The following is a 9348-nucleotide window of genomic DNA, read 5'->3' as shown; positions in this document are numbered from 1 at the left end:
AAGAACTTTAAATGAACTTTAAAGTGTGCTTTTGAAGTATTTTGGTAGCTTGGGGTTATTTATCGAACATGTCTGTATTAGAGGTGTGCACCACGCCGCCGCCGCCGTGCCGACGATTGCATGTAAAAATAGTAAGCACATCGGTGTGACGCCGGCGCGCCTCCGATTTTTACCTGAAATCGGCAACGCGGCGCACACCTCTAGTCTGTATTATTATTTTTTAGGATTTTATCGCTTATGTAAAGCTTATTAACACCATAATGTGGTATTCAATCCCTAGTAACAATTCTGGTTTTATGGCATACTGCAAGTACTTTCTAAGTTTTAAAATCGGTTTCAAGAGAACTATAAAACATCAATTGTTACTAGGGATCGTTGGTATGGAACACCTGAATCACAGAGAACAGACATCAATGATCGAACAAATATGTTAATAAAATTTGTGTAAACTTTTGAATGAATATACGTTAAAACACTAGCACCGCCACACTAACTTATCCCAACTATTCGTCAAATCCATACCGAAACCGGTAAGTCGCTTCCGTTCCAGGTTGATTTTTGCACAAGTTGCACAATGCACAATGTGAAACAAAAGTTTCTGCAGGGATGGTTTGGCAATATTGCTATGCTTTAAGGAAAATATAAGAAGTCATTTTTCAAAATAAAAATAACTGCCGAGAGAATAAAAATGACCAAATTGATGAAAAATTGTGCAGTTAGAAATATAAGAAAATTGCATCATTAAACCATTCTAAAACCCCCATTAATGTAGTGGAATCAAGCTACAAAATAATGCAGATCGACGTAAAATCGACATGAAACAATCTTTATTTGTAAACTTGGAAGCGTTGGTCCGAAACAAACGCTACAGCGCCCAGATACAAAACCCAAAAAACACTAGCACCGTCACACTAACTTATCCCAACTATTCGTCAAATCCATACCGAAACCGGTTCGAAATACTGAATGGATTCAGTGCGGGATCTGGCTCAAAGAAATCAATCGGTTGATACATTTAAGCTGGAATCTATACTGAATCCACTCAGAAGTTCGAACTGGTTCCGGAATGGTTTAACTGGATAGAGGTATAATCGCTGTCAGTTCAGTCAGCCACTAAAAAATATGACGACAGTAGCGCACCTGAGGGAGATATCCCAACTACCTTAACGTTAGGGATTTTTACACAAGTTGAATGCTGAAGATGGACGTCTGTGCTCTGTGCCTGAATTTAGTATTCTGGAGTTATTTTCTTCTGCTCGGGTAGAGTGGGACACCAGCTGTTTGGAAAAACACGCATTGGATCCTATCAAACCAGAATAAATCTGTTTTGGTTCCATTTGTGGTTAAAACAACTACGCAAAATTTGGAGTCGCTTAGTTTTGACTCGGCGTAGCGCATTGCTTTGGAATTTGTATAGAAAACCCTATTTTTTACTATTTCACCCGAATAAAAATGTACAGTAACAAAATCATAATTTTTACTGCGACAGTCTAACAACTTTTGCCGAAGGAAGTATGGTGCCCAAATGTTCCTGAAAAATGATATAGCTCTTCAAAGTTCGATGGCTCGAATTGCATGCAAAATCTCAGGGTTCTTTAAAACAAACACTGCCAGTGGTATGTAGATTTTATATGGGATTTTCGATCGATTGACATCGGTGTAATGGAGTGCACTGGTTTTGCACCATTTTTGCTTTTTCTAGCAGAAATGTAGAAAACAAGGTATGTTCCATTGACATTTCTGCTAGAAATTGCAAAACAAGTGCACCAAATCGGTTCACATCAATCGAATATCCCAATAGTGAAATAACACCGTAGTTTTTTTTTATCGAATTTGTATGTCCAGAAGAATCATTCAAATGCATTTGCCCAGTTTCATAGATGTAGATAGACGACGAAGGGATTGGAGGGGAGGAAAGTTATACCACAGAGAACAGACGTCCATCTTCAGCATTCAACTTGTGTAAAATCTCTAACGGTTTCGAAGGTAGTTGCGATATCCAAACCAGGTGCGCTACTGTCGTCATGTTTTTTGTGGCTGAGTTCGACAGAATTGACAGCGGTTATTCCTCTACCCAGTCAAACTAGTCCGGAACCGATTCGGACTTCCAGCATGAATTCCAGCTTAAATGCATCAACCGATAGAGTCGGAATCGGTTGTTTTCTTTGAGCAAGATTCCATACGAATCGGTTCCGGAATGGATTTGACGGATAGTTGGGATAGGTTGGTGTGGCGGCGCTAGTGTTTCTCGTATATTAATTCAAATATTCACACATGTTTTTTAAATATTTTTGTTCGATCATCGATGTCTGTTCTCTGTGGTTATACACATAAGCAGAAGTAAAGTTGCGTATGAAGTATTAGGGATGTGGCATATTTAGGTGAATTATTCAAAATCGTTTGATACTATGATTGCTGTTTTAATATAGGGGGAGGGTGGGGTGTAAAGGGTTTCAGCGTAAAAATAAACATTTCTTTGCGATTTTTTTTGGAAATTTGGGTGAAGCGAATTGATCAAATCTTTTGTAGATTATAATTTGTCATTTCAATAACATTCTGTATTTTTTCTATGTAAAAACTTCGACAAGCGACTCCGTGACGAAGCTATTTGTAGAACGTCTCTGGAAAAACACGATTTGCGGTGTTAACTGCCATTCAAAAACTACATAACCGATTTATTTCAAACTTTGCATACGCATTCTTACTCATTTGAAATAAAAGTTACAATTTTTCACAAAAAATTCCGTCATTTTTTGAGAAAAAAAAACCCTTAATGGAAAAAATGATTATTTTGCCTCACACTAGTACACACTAAAGTCGAAAGTCAAACATTAAAGGGGCACAAAACTAGATCTCCAACAAAAGCGCCAAAACACCCTACTACTTACCTTCAAATATGATAATAAAGAGATTCATCATTGTTCCTATGTAAAATAGGAATAATGATGAATCTCCTTATTATCATATTTGAAGGTAAGTCGCTTCCGTTCCAGGTTGATTTTTGCACAAGTTGCACAATGCACAATGTGAAACAAAAGTTTCTGCAGGGATGGTTTGGCAATATTGCTATGCTTTAAGCAAAATATAAGAAGTCATTTTTCAAAATAAAAATAACTGCCGAGAGAATAAAAATGACCAAATTGATGAAAAATTGTGCAGTTAGAAAGATAAGAAAATTGCATCATTAAACCATTCTAAAACGCCCATTAATGTCGTGGAATCTAGCTACAAAATAATGCAGATCGACGTAAAATCGACATGAAACAATATTTGTAAACTTGGAAGCGCTGGTCGGAAACATATCGCTACAGCGCCCAGATACAAAACCCACTAGCATGTCATTCTGAGACATTTTTGTTACTTTTTGGATTAACACCCTTACACATTTAATTAGCATGGGACTGGAAGGTGTAAAATATTTTTCAATATAAGAGCCAGAGTACTCAAGGAAGAGTAAAGAGTTGAAGGAAGAAAGCTTTAGAAAAGCGTGGAATAGGGTCATATGAGCAAGCTTAGAGTTTTCCGAAGACTTAACCCTTTGTCTTCTGCCGCAGGACAGAATGCCAATGCGAATCATCTGAGTCTGCGGCATTACTAAGTGACTTAACACTTGTCAGGACTTGCTGTCGAAATCGCTTCCCAGGTAACCAATAAGCATGCTAAATGCATCTTAACGGTTACTTGATAAGCACTTAAATCATATTAAGTGCTATTTAAAAGTCGCTTTTGGCAAAATATACGGCTAAATTACTGCTGTGCCATGAAAATGCTTTTTTACTGCTGTTGTGCATTCAGAATGCTGCTTAGTGGCAAGAAGTTTTTAAACAGTTTTTCGAATGCTGATTAACAACAGTTATGCACAATGAATGCTAGCATACGGCAAGAAGCATCCGAAATGCAAATTTTACGCTACTTTACTGCATACACTAATGCTTGTTGGTTACCTGGGTTGTAATGTATTGTAGTAAAACGAAAGTATATAGTTTTGCACTATTTTTGTTTGAAAATGGGAAATCTAGCTTGAAAAAGCCTAACTAATACCCATGAAGAAGATAAGAAAAGAATTAAATAAAACCAGAAATCAGTCATATTTGTTAAGAAGATTATTACTTTATTAATTAATTTATTTTACACGGTGTAAGATGTATATTATACTTCCTGATGGTTTCTTAATTGTTTTCATATGCGTAAGAATATTAGTTCGGTAATCAAAATCTTTGCAACCGCAGTTCTAATAATACTAGTCTTGTGTTTCCCCAATCATTCCACATGGGTTATGGTATCGTCTGCCTTCGTGTACACAGTAGACTATCTCTGCATCCCTTGATTCAACGTCAGCTAGGGCGTACTGTGTAGTACTCTTGCTAGCATTTACTGCAACTAAAATTGATTTACTTATGTACGAGGTTTGGAGTTTCTAATTAAACTATTTTGATTTCTAGATAGAACTCTGCAACTAATTTTACTATATTCGTTTGTATGGTTTCTTCACTAAAATTGAAGATGCCTTTGAAAACATATCTGGGGTGGCGATTTACTTAGAAATATTTATCACGTCATTGCTGGTTTCCTTTCGGCAAACTTAACTATCCATTATTCTATTGTTTAGATTCGCAAAGTGTACTTCCAAACGAAACCACTCTATGGACTACCAAGCAAGATTGAAGAGCCAAATGTTTCGCTTAGATACGGAAACGCTTGATATGAAATTAATATCTTTGGTCCGGAAAACTATATAGAATTATTGCATTTTTACTGTATTGAATAAATAATCTTAAACATAAATGCTGTAAATATATATGGAAAAATATATTATATATAACAATGTTAAAAGATTAATACCAACAATTATGTCCTCTCATCTTTCGTACATTTCAAGACGAACCTATCAATATTATCCCCAACATTAATAATGCTCATACGACTATTTTTTATGATTTATTTGTAAGTTTGCCTTCCGCTTGCCACTCAGCATAGATGTGTATGTGTTTTTTTTATAATCGTAGGGTATAATTTTAGTTTCAATGTAATCAAGTCTTTTCTCATTCGCTATAAAGGTGTGTAAAATGTTTGCTAGTTCTTTTTCCACATGTCGTATATTGTTTAAAGTTTTCTTTAAGTTATATTATATAAAAACGCTACATGTGGTGCACAATGTTCGACTTGGTGAGAATGATTTTTGCTTTACTTCTACAATCATATCCTTTTATGACAATGTGGTCTAGTAGTTTTTATTATAATCGTGGGCAGAAATACAGGGATTGTGGGCATTTTCTTTTACGTCATTTATTTTTAGCGAAAACGTCAATTTTCAGCGCTGTCGGCTTGCTCGGTATTTGTTGTATAGTATAGCATAAGGGCTTGCCATTTTCTGCATGTTTGATAAGATGGATATAATTTCTTAAACTCTGCCTTACTTAATAGACTAACTTGTTTTTTTTTGTGAAACTTCTGATTCTGAGGTAATTTTTTAAGATGTACATCGTTTTTCACTTTTGTGTTGTTTTGCTTAGTTTTAAATATACCGATTGTATCACTTGATACATTTGAACGATTGATTATGATCCAAGATGCAGAAAAAAATACTCTACTAACATTACAATAACGATTTTCTAAAATCGAAAGCGGTCTCAAGAGCTTTTAGCCAACGTTAGGTTTAACTTAGAACGAAACTCTATCCGTGAGGTAATTTTTGACTAAATTTACTATTAAATAAATAATGTATTCGAAATGATATGGGAATTCAGAGCTGGTCTGCTTGAACCTTTTCGAGTCCATCATAATCTTCGAATAGTTAGTACTGACTGTTTGGCATATCCAAATGTTGATGCTCGTTACAAACTAATAGTATAAAATTTATATTCTACTTGAGACATGTGATAAAAGTATAGATAGTGGATAGCTTCTTACAGAAGTCGATATCATTCGCACTTAGATCAGAGTAAAACATTTGAAACCATTCGATCCTGATGGCGAACAGTGTTGCGATCTCGGACTTCAGTTGTACATTTGTAATCTGTTGGTTGAAAATTTTGCTATATTTTATTACTTCCGTGAGGTACTGCTCTATTTGTATCATTTTGTGTTGGAATCGTTGACTGTGTGTACTTTCAAGTTACCGTTTTGTTTTGTGTTGTTCAATTGGACTATATTTGTAGCTCTTTTGTTTTGTTCTTTTGTTTATTTGGCTTCTATATTCTTTTGCTATATATGTATATATGAAGATTAAATTTTGCTAAATTTGTCATTAGATAGAACTGATAATTTCTGGAGAGGATAAAAATCCACAAATCCGAACTAATATTAACATAAGTGCACATTTCAATACAATATGAGAACGAAACGTTTTCTATCGATCTATTATTTTCTAATGATTTGAGTACCGGAAACGCTTGAGGTGATGAGTTGAATGGTAGATTTTGGATTGTACAACACAAAGAGAATAGTTATCAATCCAGAAATGTTTTATTTTAAAGTGCTATTGTGTTCTACGTAAGTTTTAAGTATTTACAAATTTCTCACTTTCGAACCATGTTGGAAACCACTGCATCTTATTTTCGCTGATGTGATGTCTAAAATGGAATTTTGGACCACACGAAATTATTTATTTATGCTATCCTTGTAATTTTCTTATTGCAATGAGTTTGATTATTTATTCGAGCTTCAATTTTGTAGAATAATATTTTTAATTTAACTACGAAATTTCGACGATTGATTTTTAGATAATTTTAATGGTGTGGAGTTAAATTTTTCTTACATTTCGAAACCGGATGATGCGTTTGATCGAATAGAAATTGAAAATCAAGAAATAAACGTCTTTGTTCTATCCTAAAATTTTGATACCGATGATTAATCATACATATCACAATCATTTACCTTGATTTTTTCGTTTAGCTTTGCCAATTTGCTCATTTTTTGCTTAGCACAGCCTATCGGTCCATGGGTTGTGTCTAGTCTTCGGACTGATCCATTTTTCTTAAATACCTTTGTCTATATTTTTTTTAAATTCAGTCTTATGCCAATCGTCATACATTGCCAATTTCAGTATTCTCATTCACAGAAAAGAATAATTCATAAATAGCCAATTTTCCCTGCATCGTAATAAAGCTACAACAGAATATACCCAACCAACTTTAGTTGCTCAAAAAGTTAACTCCAGCACCTGGGAAATGTTTTACTAGGGTTCATTCAATACATAGATATAGTGATATATTTGCTTTTCACGTGTATAGTTCAGAATGGATACTTTTTGTTTTGCATAAACACTTACGATGCTTGCTTGCCAATTGTTTACTCTACCTAATTATATTTTCAGCTGCGAGTTCACCTACTCGAATTGATACTTAAAAGAGCTTGTGAGGATTAGTTATACTATTTGCTTTTTACTGTCACTAACTTTTCGAAAATGGTACGGATAGACTATAAAAGTGACAAATTTCTACAAGATTCAGCGTTTCGGTTTTATTACTCAAGTCTTACAAATTTCTTTATCGCCAATCTGGGCGTGTGAACTTTCTACATAATAATAGCAGAGTCTAAATTCGAAGGATTGCTGCTAAGCATCTGGCGGTAATACAAAATTATTGAAAATGTTTTTTTGCCGATTAGAACCACCCGTTCTTTTCTAATACACTTACGAGATGTCTGCTTTCGAAGGCATTATCGTTCCTAGTCTCTGACTTTCGGTAGTCATCATGATTAGTACGAATAATTGCATACCTCTAGGATGTTGTGAATACTTTCGTTAGCACTATATTGCTCGTTTCGTCTGTAGATAGACCTTCGTGCAATTTTTGTAGCAGCAAAATAAATATCCTCACATTAAACTGCACAGGAGACATCAATTAAACAAACCGAGCATCTTATGCGCAATCCTAGCGACTGCGTTCAACGTTGTTTTTGTCAGTCACCGCAACAACCACTATATGGCAGATGCGGTGTAAGCTTATTTTCGTGTGAAAAAACTATTTTGCTGTGAGTCTATTTAGGAGTAAAATTCGCAATACACTACGCACAGAAATTGCCCGTACAGGGAATGGCTTTAGAAAAACGCATAAGTTTTTCGAATATTAATTTAAAGTTAGTTGTTCTTTTCTCGTCCATTTACAAACCACACACTATAAATTTAATAAATTTCAATTGACTATGTTCCGGGAGGAAAATAATATTAATATAAAACAGACACCAAAAATTGTACATACAAATTGAGTTCAAAGCCAAACACTGAAATCAGTATCGTGTATGACCTCCCTTCGCAACAAGCACACATTACGTTTTGTTCTTCATTTCAATTATAGAGGTTTTAATCTTAAGTGATCGAACTATTACCATGTGCTGGTGTAATCTCCAAAGTTTGTGTTTTGACAAACTTTTCGAGTGTGTATTGAACTAATCATCGCGGTCAACTAATAACATTGGGGTTAAGGGGACAATTAAATTTGCAATTAGTCCTTATCTTTATTCGATTTCACCAAAATTCTGTTTAAATCTAGTAGATTTTTCGTGCGATGACTGTCATTTCTGCTAATAGGTATATTTTTAAGGTTAACGGTATAGGTAGAAGAGTATGAGTTTTTCAATACTCGAACCCGACCCGAACCTGAATACTACTTTTGGCCAGGCCCGAACGTAGATCGCGGAAGGAAAGGGAACGAATGGTTAGTCCGATACTTGCTTTTGCTAGAGGTCGTATATACTACTGCGTACTCCACAAGTATCACGGGAGGAGGAATTTTTGTTGGTAAGTATAGAAGTTGGATTCTACTTCTTCTTTACCGACGCTAGAGAGGTGACTGCACTATCTGGACTAGATATCGATCCATCAACTCATGGACCAGGGGACCAACGGCTTTACTTCCCTTCCGAAGGAAGACGTGACCACAGATTTTTTCACCTTAGAAAAATCTCAACGACCTCGGCTGAAATTGAACCCAGGCCAACTGGAATGAGTGGCGGTCACGTTTACGTTGAGTACCACCGGCGCCGTTTTCCATCGTCATAGAGTTGGAGTTTCGAACAAAAACTGTTCAAGATTTGCAGCTCATGTAATTAGTGGGAACCAATCAGGAATGAGTTTCAGTCAGATGATTTAAAATCAGTTTTCCCGTGGGGACACGCCAATTCTGACCCGTCGGATATAAAAATAATAGTTGGCGAAGAAAAAGGTTTTCAAATTTTATTCTTGGTTGATGGTTTGATAACGCTGATAAGGAGTAATTTGTTTTCCAAAGAACATTTCTCTTGGTAGGAGATTTTTGTTCCAATTGGGTTTCCTTACTAGCACCACTGAGAACTGACATACAAGTAAAGTTTTCAACTTGTGTAAGAAATTAAACAGTCGCTTTGAAA

Source organism: Topomyia yanbarensis, unplaced genomic scaffold, assembly GCF_030247195.1.
Source record: "Topomyia yanbarensis strain Yona2022 unplaced genomic scaffold, ASM3024719v1 HiC_scaffold_114, whole genome shotgun sequence".
Lineage (NCBI taxonomy): Eukaryota > Metazoa > Arthropoda > Insecta > Diptera > Culicidae > Topomyia > Topomyia yanbarensis.
Note: the sequence above shows the minus strand (reverse complement) of the source record.